Source organism: Nyctereutes procyonoides, unplaced genomic scaffold (genome assembly GCF_905146905.1).
Source record: "Nyctereutes procyonoides isolate TBG_1078 unplaced genomic scaffold, NYPRO_anot_genome, whole genome shotgun sequence".
Lineage (NCBI taxonomy): Eukaryota > Metazoa > Chordata > Mammalia > Carnivora > Canidae > Nyctereutes > Nyctereutes procyonoides.
This window is the reverse complement of record NW_026575021.1, coordinates 15,569,208-15,589,742: the sequence shown is the minus strand read 5'-3', so window position 1 is coordinate 15,589,742 and position 20,535 is coordinate 15,569,208. Positions and strand designations below refer to the sequence as shown.

At 47.3% G+C, this 20,535-nt stretch overlaps 1 pseudogene; it reads left to right on the top strand.

Annotated features, from left to right (window-relative positions):
- The first annotated feature begins 10,614 nt into the window (after window positions 1–10,614).
- On the top strand, window positions 10,615–10,714 carry LOC129520798 (U6 spliceosomal RNA; annotated as a pseudogene).
- Window positions 10,715–20,535: the final 9,821 nt, after the last annotated feature.

Here is a 20,535-nt window from a genome sequence, read left to right as displayed (position 1 = left end):
CTGCGCCGGAGCCCGCAGTCAGTGCAGGAGCGCAGACGCTGCAGGAAGCTTCTCAGACCCTTTGGCTGCTGAGGGTCCCGGCCGGCCCCGTCTTGGTGGTCGTCACCATGCTGAGTCCAGCGCTGTATTCAATGCTTTATTTCCATTACTCCGTTTCTTCCTTAAAAGGGTGGGTGTCAACAGACCCACTTTGCTGGACAGGGTACTGGGGTCACCTGTCGGGTCCGCGATGGGATGCGTCGAGGGGCCAGGACCTGGCCTGTGGGCCCTGAAGGACTGGGAGCAAGTGTTCAGACTAAAATACACCTGCTTATGGGTAAAGGAGTCCTGGGGGGTGGGGTGGGGGGTCCTAGGAATCTATCCACCAAAGAAAGATCATGTTTTCAGGCAAATATGTCCCGGGTTTTGTAAAATTCACTAGCTAAGGAATCTTCGAAACACGTTCCTTATTTGCTTGTTTACAGATTACCTGAGTCACTAAATTGAAATATTGCTTTACTTATAACAATGATTCAGAAGTTTTAAACATATGCAGAGATGTGCTATTTTTTTTTTTTTTTTGCTAAATAATGTCAGAAGATTCAAAATCTATATTCTGTTGCTAGAGGAAGCAAAGTGCTGATGGGCTGTTTGATTAGGGATTAGCAGGATGGGAGCTAAATGGGGGGCTGGAGATGAAAGTTACAAATTAAAAATAGGGGGGACAAGAGAGAAATCTCCCCCCCCACACACACACACACAAAATCAAATAACCATCCTTTTGGGACTGATGAAGATGGCCCTCTCCATTCCCTTTTCTCCCCACAAACATTTGATTCAAAATATGGAGCGTAATCATGACACATAAATCTGCAGAATTAGTTTTTTTCTGACTTAAAAACCCCATTTGTAGAACTACCGCAGGAAATTATCGTCACAAAGTTGCCGTATGCTTTGATTAGTTATAAAAGTTACTTAATAGATAATCAAAAGACACCTATTTTCTAGTTTTCTTGATCAGCATAGTCTCTGTGGTGCTGTATTCATCAGATCTCAGTGACATACAAGTATGAGAAGCTTGAGTCAAACTGGCTTAAAAGGAGGACAGAGTGGGATTAATCCGTTCACCTAATTGAAAAGTCTAGGGGCAATTAGTAAGGATAGATTTACGGACCTAGAAGATAACCAGTCTCGCCCATTGCTAATAAACATGTGATGTGAATGTAAATCTAAATCTCCTAGTTCTCTGTACGTTACCTTCGGATCGTGATGGTTTGAAATCACTCAGTGGCAGCCTGAAGATAACAGTCCTTGTTGTGTAATTATTATCATTTTTATTATTTTTATCACCGCTAAAGGGTTGTTTGCTTCTGAATGCCGGGAGAGACATTTTTAAACTTGAAAAATTTAAAATTTGCTCATGATGTTTATTTTATCTTTGGATGTTAAGAAGAATGGAAAACGGACCCAAAGTTAACCGAATAGCCCCTCCAAATAAAACATGCATGACATCCCCAGATAGTACTTGACCTTCACTGTGTGCCTGAGGACGGCCAGCTCCGATGGAGTTGCGCTTGGGTTGCACAATTCTCGGCAGGCCTTTATCTGGCGTGTTGGACTCTTGTGAGTAAGCGCCTGTTTTTTCCGTCCTAGCTCCCAGACTCCTGAATGTCCCATAAAGGTAATGTGGGAATGTCCCTACATGCTAAAATGAGGCCCAGCTTCCGTGCTCTGGATTTAAAAGTTGGGTAAATACGAGTTAATGGGTAGAACTTGCCATTTGATGGCAGAGAAACACCTTTGTCAGGTAAAGATATCGCTCTTATTTTAGAACCATGGAACTTGAGAGAGCCAAATCCTCCAGACCCCACGTGGCAGATATTTTGGTCAGGCCTGATAAAAACTCCCCGGTTGGTAGGTGACAGTGGGATGATGTGGAGAGACCACAGTCTGGATTTTAATTCCCATTCTGACACCATCTTGGTGGCTTTTCTGGAAGGATGGCGATGCTGGTCACCAGGGCCGAAGGTGCAGGAGGGAGAACGGGGGGGAGTTGGGAGTCCCACACCCACAGCAGAGCTGCCCAGACTTCCTTCTTGTTGCTACTTGAGGTTGGGGTTGTGTTCCCTGGATTGTCACAGCACCAAGAGAGCTTGTGGGTCCCTTTAGAGGCGGTGGGAACAAGACTCCCTCCCTCTCGTATTGCACTCAGCCAGGTGGTAACCAGAGGAGAGCTGCATGGGCCCCAGGGTGTCACGACTCCCTCAGTAGTTACCTGCCCACAGACAATAACCCCGGGCAGACGCCATTCCTGGGTGGCTGTGGCGGGTTTCAGTATCGGCTCATTCAGAGACCTCCGACCACAGGCTGTGACATCCTGGGTGAGGTTTTCTGAGTAGAAACCGGGCAGTATGTTCTAATAAGCAAGCCTTTAATAGGGCTGAAACCGGTTCATTGTTTTGCATCTTCCTGGTAACGAGGACAGGGATTTAGAATCTGAATTCCCTTTCCACCAGGAAGTGCAACGATGCTTAGGAAATCTGCGTGGGCACATACGTGTATGTTAAGAAGAAACGTAGCCCGTCTTCGTTCACCATCAGGCATCCAGGTCCCCAGTGAAAACAGATTGTGAGAGATAATTCCAAATCCACCGTCAGGACCACCCTAGGCCCAAGGTCTAGCAAAAATATCCTTTTAGGTTTGTTGTCAGCCTCAGAAATCCCTCAAATGTGACCCATATGATTCTGATGAGAAGGGTCAGCGGACTCCTACAGGAGAGGCACCTTCACCGCTGCAATGTGGTTTTCCACATTTGTTAATTTTGAATTCATTTTTTAAAGATTTTATTTATCTGAGAGAGCTTGAGGGGTGGGGGGGAGAAGGAAAGGGGGAAGCTGAGTGGGGAGTCCGACTTGGGGCTCCATCCCAGGGCCCCAGCATCACAACCTGAGCTGAAGGCAGGTGCTTAACCGACTGAGCCACCCACAGGCACTCCGGTTTTCCAGGGTTTCTCATCCTGCTGTGTAGTCACTTGCTCTGGCCGAGCACACGTTACAGCCTTCCGTGGAGCCGACAGCGACTATAATGCCGTGGGAGGCCAAGCTGGGTGGGCGGAGCGAAGACAGAGACGTTGCATCTTCACCAGGACACAGCGAGTATGATTGCTCAGAGGGGAGGGTAACCATATAATGCAAAGACCAGGAATGTCGCTTCTCACGGAAAAGATTGCACAAATCTCTCAGATTTCTCCTCTCCAGACGGCTGGGCATGATGGTGATCGCGTTGTAATCTGCGTGTGGGTCGTTGTTGTTCTTTTTCCTATTCTTGTCTCATCCTATGGCATTTCTAACGGGTGCTCAGAAAAATACAGTTGGGACGGCATGGGCACCCAGAAGCCAGGAGTCTGAGCACCCACTACCACGTGTCAGCTGTGTGACGCTGAGCAAGTCGTTTGGCCGTCCCTGCAGATTGAGGGGGATGCTTTCCAACATCCCATGTGGTGGTTGTACCCGATGAGGGGATGTAAGAGAAAGTGCTTTGTAAAACGGAAAGCCCCGGACGGATGCCACTTGCTACCACCGGTCACTTCACCCACCAGGGAAGTGATGCTATGCACTTAACTCCCATTGGCTTTCTCCGCCCCTCCTTTGGGTTTGCTAACTTCGAGAAGCCCCAGCAAGGTGTGCCCAAGCGAAGCCATACATCATCGCCCACCCTAGAAATGGTAGGAAAACACCTGGGCCCTCGAGGATGCATTCGTCGTAACATTTCTGGGCTTTGTATCAAGTTGAGAACTCACGTCAAGAGGCCTATGCTTGACCAAACTATTTTTTTTCTCACTCTCCCCAGTACCTAAAAAGGATCATATAGTCCTAATTAGGCCTAGAGAGGCCCACAAAACAAATGTGTTTCCAAGAGCTTTGGATTTATGAACTAAAGACTGTAGGCTACTGTGTATTTTAATATATTCAGAGAGACAATTAAGACGACTTTACTTACGGTTCTGGAAAACAGTCTGGGCAGCATTCAGCTGAGCGTATAGCCGTTCTCTGTCAAAAACCAAACTGGAATGACATTTTTTGGAATCAGCTCACTCTGTTAAAAGCAACCAACCATCTGAAAACACTCCATGAATTGGGCTGAAGTCGTGTAAAGTTTTGTGATCCTCAGGAGAGGAACAAAAATCTGGAGGAAAGTTCAGCTGCCAAAGTGCAGGAGCAGACACCTCACAAAGGAGGGAGTGAAATGGCCTGCGATGCGTGAAAGCGCTCGCCCTCACCGAACAAAGAGGTGTCCGTTGAGACAACAGCAGAATGCCTTTACCGGAGATGGACACGAGTCATCTTAATAGTCCCGTGTCCTATCCTGTGCTTGGGAGCATCACGGCGCAAGACCTCTTTGGATGGCAATCCGGCAAGAGCTGAAATGTATAGATTGGGAAACACCATGAGTGAAGGCATTCACCGCAGGCTTGTTGGTGGTAAGGACATTGGATACACCTAAATTGGGAAAAGCCAAGTGTTCTTTGGTGCTGGGGCCCGGCTGGATCCATGGGGTGGAGCTGGGTGCCGTGGGCTGCACACGCAGTCCAATCATCCCCGTGTTGAAAGCCCAGCCCTGGGGATGTTAGGAGGGGGCCCTGGGGAGGTGATTCGGTCAGGACCAGGACGGCGGGGTCCCTGCGGTGGGATTAGCGCCCTCATTAAGGGGGGGAGAGTCAGCGCTCTCTCTCTCTGCACCCCACGAGGGGCCAAGACCAAGACGTGACTCTGTACAGCAGGGGGAAGGCCTTTCCCACATCTCAGCCGTGTTGGTACCCCGATCTTGGAATCCCAGCCTCCAGAGCTGTGCGAAACACACGATTGTGGTTTGAGCCCGTCCGTGATGCTGTACATGGCAGCCCAGGCCGGCGCAGACCCCGACCCGACGTGAAATGTCATGCCGTCCATAAATTTCATTATTTTGAAACGTACTTGATAACATGAGGACTATTGTTCTAGAACATTCACTATAATAAAGACAGATTGACAACCTCCATGCCGTGCATGTGCATCGTGCTGCCTGGGAACTCTATGTAGAAAAGGAAGCGGGAAAGAGAATATAATAAAACGTTAAACCGTTAGGTGAGGCTATGCGTGGCTTCTGTTTTCTTTATGTATTTTTATATTTTCCAAGTTCTGTATAATTAGCATGGATACATTGTTATGTTAATAATCAATAAAAGCACCGTATTAAGTAGAGCAAATACTCGGCGTCCTCTCAAAACTGTCAGCGGAGCCCGACCTGCAGGTGGAGGCCCCACCTGCGCGGCAAGGACGCTCGGTCGGCCGGATCTCCGCCTGTTTCTCGGAGAGGGATTCCAGCTGGAGCAGGACGTGTCGTTGGAGTGAACACAGGCCTTTCAGTTCTGTCAGCATCAAAACCCTATTGAGTAAGTACAACAAGAATTAAAAAGGGAGAGGGTGAAAAAAAAAAGACCCTTATGATTTTCCTACGCTTTTTCCGTTTTTTTTCCCCCTTTCCCTTCGCTGTAAATTCTGTTAAGTTTTACCAGTACATTCTGCCTAATTGATATTCTGAAAATGAAGATAAAGAGAATCAGGCATTTGGGACTTTCTTGACAATGTTAATTAAAATGGCTCAGGGAAGACATAACTGAGACATCTTTTTATCTAAGATGGAGATGAAAACCCCGCGTGTTTCTAGGGTTTAACGGCACCCATGTGATCCCATTGTTTCTAGTTCTGCTGACAGAAAGGGCTTTCTCCTTGAAACCAAGTAGAAAGCCACTCAAATCCTATCCAGTTCCCCCTCAAAGTAGGCTAGAAATCACAATGCAGCATCAAGAAGAAAAGAGCTGGTTGGCAGCGGTGCTGGATGTTTCCTGACTGTGTCTCTACGTGCATTTTGCATCCGTCACCCTGTCCTCTGTCCAGGACTGGCCATTGGGGCCTGCGTGGACGGCCCATGCCCCAGAGATCCCGGTTGGGTTTGGCCGACAGAAGGCCCCGCAGCAGAAGGGGAAAGACCTTCGGGTACTTCCTCCCTGGCCTGTCGGTGGCTGTAGGGCGCAGGGCCCCAGCGCTCTCCTGGCCCGGGCTGGTCCCTCGCTCTCTCCTTCAGAGGCGGTCGGAGCGACCTCCTGTTGCCCCTAGCCCACGGGTGTCCTGCCATTCCCTGTTGGCGGGGCCTTGGTAAGTAGTGCCTTCGCCAAACTCTCTTTTATCTCTGTTTTTGAATTTTCCCTCTTTCCCGCCAGGATGCCGAGCCTTCCACCAGCTCCTGAGGCGGTGCAGCCTCATTCTGTGTCACTGCTCGCCGCGAGAATATTCTGATAGCCCATTTGACAAGCCCACTTTTCATAATTATATGGTTGGGGGAAGAGTCTGTGGACATCTCACAGTGTGACAATGGTCGGCCTCAAGCGCTCCTCTGGACAATGATGGATCTTAGCAACTGGGTTTCACAATACCCTGCTGGGCCGAAACAGGTACTGTTGATGAGTGCTTGATGAGTACTGACGAAGAACTGAGTTCTGTGCATTAAACACGTAATAAGAGTAGACGTGTTATTTTAAAAACTGTGCCATTTTTACTCACATTCCAGCACACTTTCTCCAGGCACAGGGAAAGGAAACAGAAAGTTCCAGCAAGTGTACCTGAAATTGCCCGACCCCTCATCTACGACACGGCTAGTCCAGAGGAATGGCCCTGGGAATGTGCTCCATATCCTACATGTAAGGGTGGGAAAAGGATGGGAAACTATTGTTGGTTCACATAGCAATTTATTTATTTATTTATTTTAAAGATCTATTTATTTATTTATTTATTTATTTATTTATTTATTTATTTATTTATGAGAGACACACAGAGAGAGAGAGAGGCAGAGACACAGGCAGAGGGAGAAGCAGGCTCCATGCCGGAAGCCTGACGCGGGACTCAATCCCGGGACTCCAGGACCCCGCCCTGGGCCAAAGGCAGGTGCCAAACTGCTGAGCCCCCCCGGGATCCCCTACATAGCAATTTATTAAGGAATTCCCTGGACTCAGGAGCGCTACTGTTCGTCATCCAAGGTTTTCATCGGCCTGTGCAGTATAGGGTCACTAGTATTTTAATTAATATTCACCAGTAGGTGCTTTAGAGGCACTGTCTTATTTAGTCCTCATACCTATTCACATCTCACCAATTAAGAGTTCGTCAGTGGGCTGAAAGGGAGATGGGCTTTGAAGCATGTGGCCCACCTTGACCAAGGAGCTCTGGGTTGGGTCCCTTGGTGCAGATGTGATCTGGGTGGAACTCAGCTCTGCCTCCTGCTGAGGCTGTGACTCTTGGATCGCAAGGGTAAAACAAGAACAACAAAAAAAATTTGAAATCCCTTTGGTCAGTTTAATTCAGTTACGTTGCTAGATGTGGTGGATGCTGAGATGAATGAAATACGGTTCTGGCCTCCGGGGATCTGAAGCCTACTTGGTAGACAGAGATATAAACAAATAATGAGAGAGCTGTCATAAAATGTGATTCAGATGATAAAAGAAGTATGCTTAAAATTTAATAGGAAAACAGACGAGGGAGCAATTATATCTCTGGGATGTAGAGGAGTGTCGGGAAAAATTATGCACCAGAGGTGACGGTTAAGCTTGACCTTGAAGGGTGTGTAGGAGTTCAGTAGTGGAACTGGTGGAGGAAGCGGTGAAAGGGCCCGGCAGGGGTCTTCATTCTCATTCCTGACAAAGGCTCGGAGTCTCCAGTTGCCTTCGGCCTCCAGTTGCGTTTCTAGCATTGGACTTCCTGTGACTTGTCCAGATTTCTCACTCAGTCCTGTTTGGGTCTAAGTACCATTGGAAGAGAAGCTTTGGGAGGAAGGAGAGCTGGCTGGTCTGGAATAAAATCTGACCATTGATCTTGATCTCAGCAGGACCATGTACTAACCTGAGAAAACCATCCAGAGACCCCGAGTCTGAAAGCTGACAGCCGCGTACCATGTGAGATGTGTGCGCAGTTCGCAGGACCCGCCTTTCACTTGGTTTTACAGATTAATCTTGGAGACAACTATCTCCCAGAGACCCCTGTGGCCGCATGGAGTTTGGATCATGAAAGTATGAGGGAAATAGGAAGAAAGGAGAATTTATAGAAGGGATTTAGCAACTCAATACTATTACTCATTAAGGATGCTGTATTATATCAGACCCAGACGAGGGAAGAGGATTTAGAAGATTGTCCAAGATGTCATGGAAATTGATAGAGTTTACTTGACTGAGGAAAGCAGACGAGTTAAATCCAGTTTTAGATTTTTAAATATGTGAGAGCCCTGCAACTCTTATCTTTGCCCCCAGACAGATGTGAATTCTTTCTTGCTAAGACCCAAAGACCCTCTTCACCACTGTCTTATGTCATCTTGTCTTAGACCTACCGTTGTTTCTTGTTCTGCCGACGTGGCCGACAGACACACCCTCAAGTCATGCCAGTGAGACTGGTGGCCTGGGCAAAGGGAAATGAAGAGAAGAGTGGGAAGAGTATGTTACTCTTTATTTAGAACCCAAAATCAGTGCCTGGATGTAACAACGAAAAAAGTACAAGGACGTAACAACGAAAAAAGAGGTGACAGACATAAATGTGCAGATTTTATAAGGGGAAGAAAAAAAAACCCTTTAAGACACTCTTGGAAGACGTAAAAGTAAACTTGAACAAATGGAAAGAAATCCCTGTTCTTGGATGGGTAAGAAGACTCGGTATCCTGTGTTCAGAGAAAATATGGCTAACTTCCCCTATAATGTAGGCATGAGAAGATCCTTTCTAAATGCAGCTCAGAATTCAGAGAAAGACAAGAGAAAAGACGGATAATTCAAGCTGCCTGGAAATGAAATGTATTTGCATGGTAAAAATTTTAAGAAAGTCATGACAAGGTCCTGAGATAATTGGGGGAATACGTTTGGAGCATATATGACAATTAAAGGGCCGATCCCCCTAACATACGCAAAGTAACCAGATGTGGGAGGTGAGAAAGCTCGTCCAGCTTTCTCCTGGCTTATCGGCCAGTCTTCACCCTGGGTTTTCCATAGAGGCCTCAGCAATTAGCTGGCTGTGGGGTTGATCTGATTTAACATTTCATGGTCACTTTGTTGTTATTTTTCACTAACTTGTACTTTCACTCCCTGGGACCTGCTTGATTTATGTGTTTTCTCAGATCACATTCTGAGCTGTGCTCTGCACCTGGTGTTTTTCCTGGGCCAGCCGTGATGACTGGTTTGCCGGGCTCTCGTTTTGCGGGTTCCTGGTGAGATCCGCCCCTGTGTGGGTGGTAGGAGGCCCAGGGAGGGGCGTTGGATTGAGGGGATCCTTCAGGAGAGATGAATACACTCCAAAATATGCTTAGTTTACAGTCTTGGGGCTTTCCAGGTGTTTTTAGACCCAGAGGGCCCTTTCTGGTGTCTCAACAGGAACGGATATGTTTTCAGAGGAGAGGGGTAAAATAAATAAGTCTGAGGTTATAGATATCTAAATCAAGCCTCCATTTCCATTGTTGTTATTCGAGTAATCATAGTTGAATGCACACAGACTAAATTTCATTGTCGTCGAAGTAATTAAAGTGTCACGGATGGACAGCAGGAAGATAATGGTGTTCTGGAAAGAGAATGTTCTGGAAAATTAAAGGAATGGTGCCCACACTGCCCCACCCCCACCCCCACCCCCTCGTGATGCTGGGGAGCAACTTTAGCCAGAGATTCGTGTTCGCATCAGGACAGAGGAATGCATTTTCCGGAAGTGTGTTCTTACAGATCTCTGGTCTGGATTCTGAGCTAGAGCCACAGCTGACCTGCTACTACCACCACCACAACGCTTTGCACGAGTAGAGGGATTTCTGTTGTTTTGTCTTCAGAGAGGGAGCGAGGGTGGAGGGTGGGGCGCACAGAAGGGCAGGAGAGAAAATCTTGGGCCGGCTCCACACCCAGCAGGGAGCCCGAGGTGGGGCTCGATCTCTCAACCCTGAGATCCTGACCTGAGCTGAAATCAAGATTTGGATGCTTAACCGACTGAGCCAGCCAAGGGCTCCGAGGGCTTTCCGGTTTGGGACTGATCTCATCTGGTCTTCGTGTGGCTCCATGAAGCAGGCAGGGGCGTGTATCGCCGTCCCCGTTCTGCAGGTGGGATCATCGAGGCTGAGAAAGGCTAAGATGCGAAGAGACAACCCAGCGGATGACTCTGGATTAAGAACCAGGGCACCCGAGAATCTTACCGCTCACCACCTGCGACGTCCTGAGCTCAGCTCCTGTGGTTTCCACGCCCCCACCCCCCACCCCAGCTTCAACTAAATGAGAGGTTTGTGCAAGAAGGTCCTTGAGGGCCCTCCCAGAGTTACTGGGGCAGGATCTGATCACTTGCTGGGCTTCACCAGGAGCTGGTTAGTGGAGGTGAAACAGTACGCGACGCCCCTGAGCTGCCAAGGCCTCCCCCTACCCCACACAGAGCAGGACCAAGAGCTCACCGGGGATGGGAGAAGCCTTTTCCTTCTGTGGACCACAGATGGAAGGCATACGTTCTCCTGTGTGATTCCAGGAAATTTTTAAAGTTTACTATTTTCTTGTAATGTTTTCCAATGCCCCCTGCGTACATTTTATTAATATTTTCCAGCTTTACTGTGCTCACTTCGGCAGCACATACACTAAAATTGGAATGAGAAAGAGAAGGTTAGTGTGGCCTCCGCGCAAGGTCGGCACACAAACATTTTCTAGCTTTATTGAAGTATGATTTGCGTGCCATAAAAATCCAACTGTTGTAAATACGTAGTTCAAATGCTTTTTAGTAAATTTATGGACTTGTGCAACTGTCACCATAATCTAGGTTGGGAACCTCTGCTTTATCTTAAATCATTCCTTTGTGCTCCCTTACATCAGCCTCCACTCCCTTCTTCAGCTCCGGGCAACCCCTGATATGCCTTCCGTATCTATAAATTTGCCTTTTTCTGGACAGTTCACAAAAATAGAATCATGCCTTTTCTATGTAGCCTTTTCCATCTGGCTTGTTTAATTTAGCATACTGTTCTTAAGGTTCATCTAGGTTGCAGTCCACGTCCGTAGTCCGTTCCCTTTTTTATGACTGAATAATATTCCACGCTTTGGGTATAGTATAGACCATATTTTGTTTACCTGGCCATCAGTTGGATAGTTGGGTTGCTTCCACATTTTAATGATGGTGAGTAATGCCGCTATGGACACTTAAGACTGAATCTCTGTGTAGACATGGGTTTTTTATTTCTTTTGGGTACGTTCCTAGGAATAAAAATGCAGGTTGGTTTTCTTACGTTTTTATGCAGTACGTGACCTTCTACTTTTAATCCTTATACCTGAGTGAAAGATTCACAGGAAATGTGTGGCGGAGCCAATGTGTAGCCTATTGTAATGGGCTTTCGCGATGCCCGGTAGCTCTTACAGGAGTGTAATCTGTCTCTGGAAGTAATGCAACCACACAGAGTAGCCGTGGTTACGGTTTGTGTCCAACCTTCGAATTCGTAGGTGGAGGCCGTCACCCCCAGCGCTCAGAATGTGACTGTCTTTGGAGACAGGGCCTGTGGCCCAGTGAGGTCTTCAGGGTGCAACCTGCACCCACCACGGCTGCAGTCCTCCGAAGTGGGGAAGGGCCCCGGGAGTCTGCGCACAGAGGCCACAGAGGACATAGCAAGATGGGCCATCCGGGCGGCAGAGTCCGGCTCGGGGGAGGCCAAACCTGCCTCAACTCGGGCTCCGACTTGAGCCTCCAGAACTGTGAGGAAATAGAAGTTTGTTGTTTAAGCTGCCCGGTCCGTGGGATTTAGTCTTGGCAGCGACAGGCCCACACACGGTCCTGGATTTCAAGGAATTTGCTCCAGCGCCTTTGGGAGGCTGTCTGCGGGCCGAGCCTTCACCCAGAGCAGCTTCCAGTAGAGCTGGGCTCCGTTGTCCTTCGTGCCCTCCGGCGCGGCTGCCTTCTGTGCTGTAAAATCGCAGGGGGGCCTCCTTGCCATCCATCAGGTCACGGTCACATCACCGGCTCCCCGAGCGACCCCGAGCTGCCTCCTCCCTGGACGCCTCCTCCTGTTTGGAGGCCGTTGGCCTGGGAGCAACCACCTGCCTCCACTTGGTTTCGCCACCCTGTCTGCCCGCTGCCGGGCCACCCTGTCCCTCACGCCACCCCGTCCCTCACGTCACCCCATCCCTCACTCCACCGTGAGAGCCCCTGGCAGCCGGGGGGTGGGCTTTGCATTTGCTGCCCTCTGACCTTGCCTCTGGCTCAAGGCCTGACACAGAATTGCGCCAATTCCTTAAACCCGACAACTCCAACTACCAAAATGTCGTCAAGTTCCAGAAATGTGTCGAGACGTGAAATACTGGTCAGTGCAGTAGGAGTAGAACAAGAATGGCTACAAGCATAGGAAGAGCAGACCCAGCACGTGGGCAAATCACTGCGAGGGCCTGGGGCCAATGACTCACCAGCCCCAAACCTTGGCTGCCTTACCCCTGAGTGAAAGGGTTGACCTAGCAAGGGTCTGGGGACCGCGAACCCTTTGCAGCCACCCAGCTCTTGGTGACGTGCCTCCCTGGGTACGTGGCTGCTTGAAGACGCTCAAGATCCAAATCACGTCGCGCTTTGATTAAAACGAACTTAGAGTGAATTTTGAGTGTCTGGCTTCCACATATATGGAATTTAGAAGTGTTAGTTATTAGTCTCTGGGGGCCCAAACCCTTGAGAGGGAAAGAAGGTAGAGGAACCTACATCACCCACCTTTTGATAATGGACAATTTAAAAGAAATGTGTACATGCACGCACTCACACTCGCACGCATGCACACGACTAGCTTGGATCTTTAGAGCTTCGTGTTCAAATCAGACCCCACTGGGAGAATAGTTTGTGTGGGAATTCTACCGTAAAGCAGAATAAAACACAAAAATTCCCCAAATGATAAGAAAAGAAGGGCTTATGTGGTAAACAGCCCCAGAAAGGCAAGTACTTCTGTGCAAGTGGCTTCTGACTTTCTTGGCCCAAGTTTTCCCTTTTCCCTTGGGTTCCTTTAACCTCTTCCTTCACTCTCCCTACCCCACGGTCTCCAAGGATTTGGAGATCTTGATTTCTTTACGCTGAGCACAGACAACAAGTCTTTTCTTTCGTTCACTCAGCAAATTTTTGAGGAAAAAAAAAAAAAGAACAAGGCACAGAGAGGGGAGGGTGGAGGAAGGAAATGCTCACACGGGTGAGCATTTAGGATAGGGTCTCGGATCCCAAGGAAATTAAATCCCTACCCCAGGCTGGCAACCCCACCACCAAGCCCATACACCCATGATCCTTTTCTCCTACTCTTGTCTCGTGCTGGTCTATACCATCTCCCTGCTTAAGAATGAATCTACCTCATTAGCCTGAACCATCAGTGGCAAAGGAAGACCAGTTATGTGGCCTTTCAGAAGTTCCCTAATCCCCAGAAATGTCCCACCAAATTGCTTTTCTTTTTCTTTTGCTTCTATTTACAGCTGTTGTTTCATCTGCTGAGCCCTGATCGTTGGTGCCACTACAGCCCAATCTCAGTTCTTTCTCAGCTCCACATCTCGGGTACACATTCTGGTCGGCAAATGGTGGGAAAAGCAGATTTCCAGCCATAGTAATCATGGCAAGATGTGATTTCCTTTCTCCCTTGCCCTATCTCTGATGGGAAGGGTCTCGGTACCATAAAGAGTGTGGGACTTTGTTGGTATAATGATGTATTGAGGTTAAAGTAAATAGATGGCCAATATTAGGAGGGAAAAAAATGGACTTGCCCAGAAGAAAATGCTAGTGGTTTCCCCAGCTTTCCACATGTCTCAGGATCTGGCTCAGGCCTTCTAAGTCAGAATCTCTGGGGATACAAAAATCTACATTTTAATAAGCCCTCCAGATGATTCCGACACATGCTTTGGGCCATGGAGTTACACAATATCATCCATTCTCCATTCTTGTCTTTTTCATAATAAGCCATTCTCTATTCTTCTCTTTTTAAAATATATATATTACTAAGGGAAAGAAGTTTGTTTTTTTTTAAATTGGAGTTCAATTTGCTCTTCTCTTTTTTTCATAACAATAAAGCCCTCAAGGCAGCAATGTGCCCGACTAAGAGGTAACATTTCATATCATCCTTGCTGATAGAGCTGGCTCATGAGATGCAAACAGTAGTCATTGGGTGGGGCTTCTGGGAGATGCCATGAAAGGGAGCTGCCTCCCCCGGCAGGAATCCCCTTGTTGCCTTTGCCTCTCCCTTCTTTGTACTTTCTGCCAGCAGCCGCCTTGGACCATGAGGTGACCTTGGAGATGGAAATGACTATCATGGAGCAAGGAGACTGAAGGAGCATTGGCCCTGGTAACGAGGTGCTCCATATCAGCTTTGGACTGCCCTCCTTCATCTTCTTTAGAAGAGAAAGAACATTATCATGTTTAAGCCATGTGGGTTTTCTGTTATCTGCAGCTGAACCCAATCCTAATACAACGTGTGTTGTTTTGGATTATTTTTGTATCACTCCTCTGAAAAAAGTAGTAAGAGCTAAAAGCCTTCTCCAGCAATGCAGGACAAAGAAGAGGTATCATTTTCCAGGTTGAGGCATGGATCTCGGAGGCATGGACCGAAGATTAGGAGGAGAAAAGACGGAAAGGACAGTAGGGAAATAAAAGCAGGTGGGGCAGGACCAGAGAAGGGGTCATTCTCAGATGCTCTCCCAAGGGGGACTCTTTGCAGACTGATAATTGACTTCCTCAATAGAAGGATTATCTCTCACCAGCCTCTGCACTTTATATTTTGTATACTTATAATGAGAAATGCCTCCCAGTAATGGATGATACTTAAAAAATATAACTAAGGGGTCGTGCACTTTTATTTTCTTGCGCTCCTCTTATCGGATGCTTCGACGCCAGAGATTGTGACGGGAATATAAAGACGAATGTTGTAAAGTCTTTGCCTTGGAGATACTCAAGATTTGAAAATAATATGCAAGCTCAGTAGGAGGAAAGTCATTGTCTTTTGTAGCTGTTCAGAGACTTCGCCTCAAGAATATTTAATGTGAATTTTATTTTTTATCTTGGGCTAGAGCAGTGCCGCGTCTTGCTTAAGGTTGGCACAAGCCATCTTGCCAAGATTGGCACCATGCTTCCAGGGGTTTGCCTACATAGGTTAGGGGTTGTTTTGTAAGGTGGTCCGAACGTGGCTGGACACCTGATTCAATTTGGGATCCAAGTTCATTTCCTTCGTTTAGAAAACAATTCAGGGATTGTTTCACACTGTCCTTCTAAGTGCTCCTTGGGGTGACTTCCTCCGGATTTGGCCTTAGAAACAGCCCACCCAACCCACTTGGCTGGTGCACCCTCTTCAGAGGTCTCCCCGAACAGAGTTCAGAACCAAAGTAGCAAAGAGCTTCTCAGAGCAGTTTGGCTCACCAGGCTTCTCTGGAGATGACGGTCACTCACTCGCTCGTTCATTCAATAAAGGGATATTTCTTGAGTGTCTATTACGCACCAGGTGTTATCCCTAGAGCCCTGAATTCAATTGGCGAGACCCAGCCCTTCCCTTGGAGCTCAAGGTCAGAGTCAGCAGAGAGACCAAAAGAAAACCAAAGACAAACAGTAAACTCAAGGAACTGAAAATAAATGGGACAATTGCAACTTGTGACGTGAGCTAAGAAGGACACAAATAGGATACTGATGGTGAAAACCAGGCTTGGGGGCACGGACCTCTGATGACGGTCAGGAAGGCTTCTCGAAGGAGGAAAAATTTGAACTAAAGTCAAAAATTGAGAAGAAGGCCTCCAAGCTGGGAACCAGTGAAGCAGTCTCCAGGTGCAAGGAACAGCGTGCTCAAAGGCAAGGAAAGGGCTGTCAAATCCCAGGAAGTGGAAGAAAGCCAGGGAGGTGGGGCTTTGGGGAATGCTTTGCTCCCTTGGGCCTTGGGGGCCTGCAGGATTAAACACTGGCCAGTTCGATTGCCTGAGGTCAGGAGTTGGGACCAGTGTCTCTTTCTCTACCCACCTGTACTTCTTCCTGTGCATTTTGTTTCAGATACACTTACTAAAAATCATGAAAGGATTTGCATGTGTACACGGATGGACATAAAAAATGAAAAGAAAATTAGAGATGAGAGATGGAAGGAAAGAATAATTGGAAGTAGAGGGACATATGGCTTCTCTGTCTCAGAGAAATCGCAAAGCACAGCCCTTTGGAGGTATACTCTCAAGGTTCAAATCTTACTATTTTATTTTCTTAAAGCTCAGTTTGTCAAGTAGGCAATTAGAAGACTCAAATTAAAAAGCCAAAGTAAATCACAATTACGAGCTCTTAGTCTACTTAGATTCCCCTTCCCTTAAAATGCAGAATTGTGTTTCATGTCAACTTCCGTCGGAATCAGAACCAACAAAATTGTTTTCCATGGAATGAAGGCGGGGAGGGGTCTTGTCACAAAATGTCCCCTCAACCAGAGTCCTGGGAGGATCACGTATGGGACACTATGATCATTCATAGGGACAGAAGTCTAGAGAGGAGTTTTCAAATGAATTACAACAGTCAAAGAAAAGAGAAGCTGTTGGGAAAGGTTATCTTGTACCCTGAGCAGGGTAAGATGTCAGTCATGTGATTCATCAGATCTTTAAACGGACAGCACAGTCTTCATTGGAGATTGCAGTGGGGAGACCTCAGATTGCCAGGGTCCATGGAGGGCAGGGGAGGGTTTCACCCAGGTCAGAAGGAGAGGGTGTGGGGGGGCGGGGGTGGGTGGGTAAGGACTGTCTAATCCTCTCTGGCTGCTTCCCAACCAGTTGCGCGTACAGGGGAGAGAAATCGCAAGCTGACCTCTCCCTTTACCGATCTCCACTGTGGCTGAAGACAGTAGATCACTGGGCTCAGGAAGGATCAGGGTAGCCAGGTGAGAATCAGGGCTTCCCCAGGTTCTGCCTCTATGTGCCTTTTCACCAGCAATACATTAGAATTTGACTTACCACCAGAGTCCAGTCACCTAACACATTTCGAGAGCACCTTGACTTAATTTCCAAATTGCTCTTAAATCAAACCAAATTCTCAAAAAGCTGCCGACTTAGAATGTGCGGTCTTCCACTGTTTTAATTAAACTATTCCAATTAAACTTCTCACCACTGCAGGTAGAGCATGCGGTCTGGGGAACCAGATTTAATTTGACTTATTAAAATACTCTGCTTTTGAGGGATGTTTATATCCGTTTCATTATAAATTACGATTACGAATTATATCTGCTTCATCTCTGTCTGTAGATGGCTCACCCCAAAGTCTGACCAGGAGAGGGCTTTCCTTTTCATTTTCTTCCTCATAAGCAAAGGCTACGTAGCTTCCTGCTCCCGTTTTCCTCGGGGGAAGCCTGAATGGAAACCAAAGTCAGAAGTGAAGCAACAGGAGTGACCACAAGGCCAGGGAGGGAGGGGGAGAACCAAAATGACCTACAGGACTATGGGTGGAGGAAGAGAGTGAGAGAAACGAGCCAGAGGGACAAGGTTAAACTCAAGGGGGATAGGAGACAACTCTTGCAACACCTTCTGAAATCTGTGTTTAGCGTGAGTGTCATAGGAAGATTTTCTGTCCACCAATGAACTAGACCTTCCCAGCCTTGCAACCTTGCAGCCGGTAAGATGACACTGGGTCATAAGCCAACTCCTAGAGCCCAGAGGGTGGGGCCTATTGTCAGGTCAAGCCACCGTTTCCCTCCGTGTGTTGGCCTCCTTCTGGCCAACTTCTTTTGGCCCCTTAGCTCAGCAGCTATGGTGGGAAGAAACTTTGCTCTCTCAATATCTGTTTTATAATCTCAGGAAAGCATTCTGATTGCCCTTCCTTGGGTAATCCAGGAACAAGAGCTCCCGAAGTCCGCTGACCACAGCGAGGACGCTGGCATGGCTAGGATGGGAGGTTGTGGGCAATTAAGTGGGCCGTACCACTCAGCACAGCTCTCGGAGGCTGAGGAGTGCTAGCTGTTGGTGGTGCACGAATCCATGGTAAGTTCTAACCAGAAGGAGGACCTGAGAAAATGATACCAGGGAAGCTCATTTTGGTGGAAGTATTTTGGTTTTATTAGAGGGAGAGACTACTGGAGGTCCATATGTGACAGAAGAACCTTGCCCCATACTTCACACTTGATACACAAATTAACTTAAAATGGATCATGGACCTAAATGTAAAACCTAACACTTTTATAACAGTGCTGGAAGAAAGCATAGAAAAACACCCTTGGGACCTTGCATTGTACAAAGATTTCTTAGCTATGACACCAAAAACAAGATCCATAAAGGAGAAAAATTGGGAGACAAGGGGAGCAGCATGCTTTTCTTTCCTTGGGTTTTGTTTCATTTAGTTATGAATAATTTGACACCGCCCTCACCTTCGAGGGTGATGGAGCTCTCTGCTCTTGGAGAGCCGACGTGGTAACTTCAGGGCCTGGCCCTGGACTGGGCCCATCACAGACATGCAATAAATACTGGTGAAATAAATGAATAAGTGAAATGTAGGATGATCGCACGATAGCCAGGAGGAAATTCTCTGAACAGAGACATGAATCAGAAGTCAGATGAGCGAACTGAACACAGCGATAATGGAATCAATTAGCATAGAGGTGATGGGAACGGCTGCAGGAGGCCACGCATTCCCAAGGGAGGAGTCTAGATACAGAACAGAGAAGGCCCTGGGGTGGTCTAATATTGGAGGATGGGAGGGCTAAGGGGGGTAGTCTGTGGAGGAGACAGGGAAAGCATGATTGAAGAGGGAGGAGGAGGGTTAGGGCCACAGAGGGTCATGCAAACCAAGGGAGGAAGCGTTTCAAAGAGTGAAGGGTCAATAGTATCAGTTGCAGAAGAGAGGTCAAAAAAGGATGAGATTGGTGGAAGAAACCAGTTTCTCTCAAAGGAAGTCACTGGTGAACTTAGAGAGCGATACTTTCTACCACATGTAAAATTTTGGTTAATATCCTACAGAAAACCTATCAAAATGGCTGAGGCAATATGGAAATTCACAAACTATCAGGCAGGTGTCTGCTGATTTAAGGCACAAACATAACCGAGAGCAAACTTTGTCCTCTAGTGTCACGGTCAAGAAAACGTCACAGAGAACTCCAGGGACAACCGTCATTGTAAAAATGGGGAAAAATTAGACGCTGTCACCTGCCTCAGACACCGTATTTTTTTTTCTTGTTTCATTCTTTTCCCGTTGGGAACAAAATCTGTATGTTGGCAAATTGAACACCAATAAAAAATAAATTTATTATTAAAAAAATAAATAAATTTAAAAAATGTGGATGTTGGGGAAAAAAAAAAAGAAAGTAGCTACAGAGAACTCGGGCCGAGAAGACATGTGTTTGGGAAGCAGAGGCTGCCTCGACGTGGTTGACGCTGGGTTGATTCACAGCAGCAACTCTAACTGGACTCGGGAAGAGTCGTCGAGACAGAAAGTGCGGGTCCAGGTGGCGAGCGGAGGGCGCAGTACCTGACGTATGAGCGTGAGGGAACTTGGGGCGCCCTTTAAGGAGGATGATTTACTCTGGGGACTAACCCAAGGGCGCGTACGGAGTGTAGGGGTTCATTTATTTCATATAGAGGAAAAAAGCCAATGCAGTTCGCCGAGCTCTGTGGCAGATCCTGAAGAAGGACCAGGAAGGCTTCGTATTTGCCTGCAAACTGACCCTGAGCTGTCCCAGCAAGTGATGACCTCAGACACACGGCCAGGAGGCTCCGGGGCAGGGCTCCGTCCACGCGGCGGCCGAGGCCGGTCAGCCTAATAAACACCGTGGGGAAAGGAGTCAGAGCAGTGGCCTAACGTTCACTTAGAACAAAATTATTAGTGACTTAATAGTAACAGAGGGGGAAACGGAACAGTAACTCCTTAAAGAGGATTGACCAGAGTCTCCCAGAAGAGCAATAGAACATGCACATTTGTTTCTTGGCTTCTTATCGCTATAAATGATGGACTATCAAAGCAACAGCACACCCATTAATCAAGACTGTAAACAATTAAAATCTTTCTCCAGATCCGGGAAAGCATCAGAATGATCAAGACCGTGCCAAAAAAAAAAAAAAAAAAAAAAAAAAAGGAACATAAATTTCAGCCAGCTCTTTGGATCTGGGAAGTGTTTGGGCTACGCAGCCAAAAAGTCAGAGAGCAAAGAGTCTAAACTAAGCTGATAACAACTGATCATTAATTAGAGCTGAAGCCAACTATCTCAGGCCAGAGAAATATCTTGGCTACTCAGCTAAGAGCCAGAGAGCCAAAGGTCCAAATTGGGTTCGTGATAATTAATCACAGGCAAGACCACTGCCCTGAAAAGCCCCTGTTAGGGACGGGGTGCCTCTGAGAAGAAGCAGCCCCAAGAGAAGCCGGCGGGGCGGCTCCTGCTCCAGGCGCCCCCGAGCCTGAGGCCCTGGAATCAGCAATCAGAGCAGATTCCAGCATCTAAAGACAAACTGAGCAGCTGATAACTCATCCTATGGCAAGGATTTTCTTTTTTTTTCTTTTTTTTTAATTAATTAATTAATTTATTTATTTTTATTTTTAATTCATTTATTTTTTTATT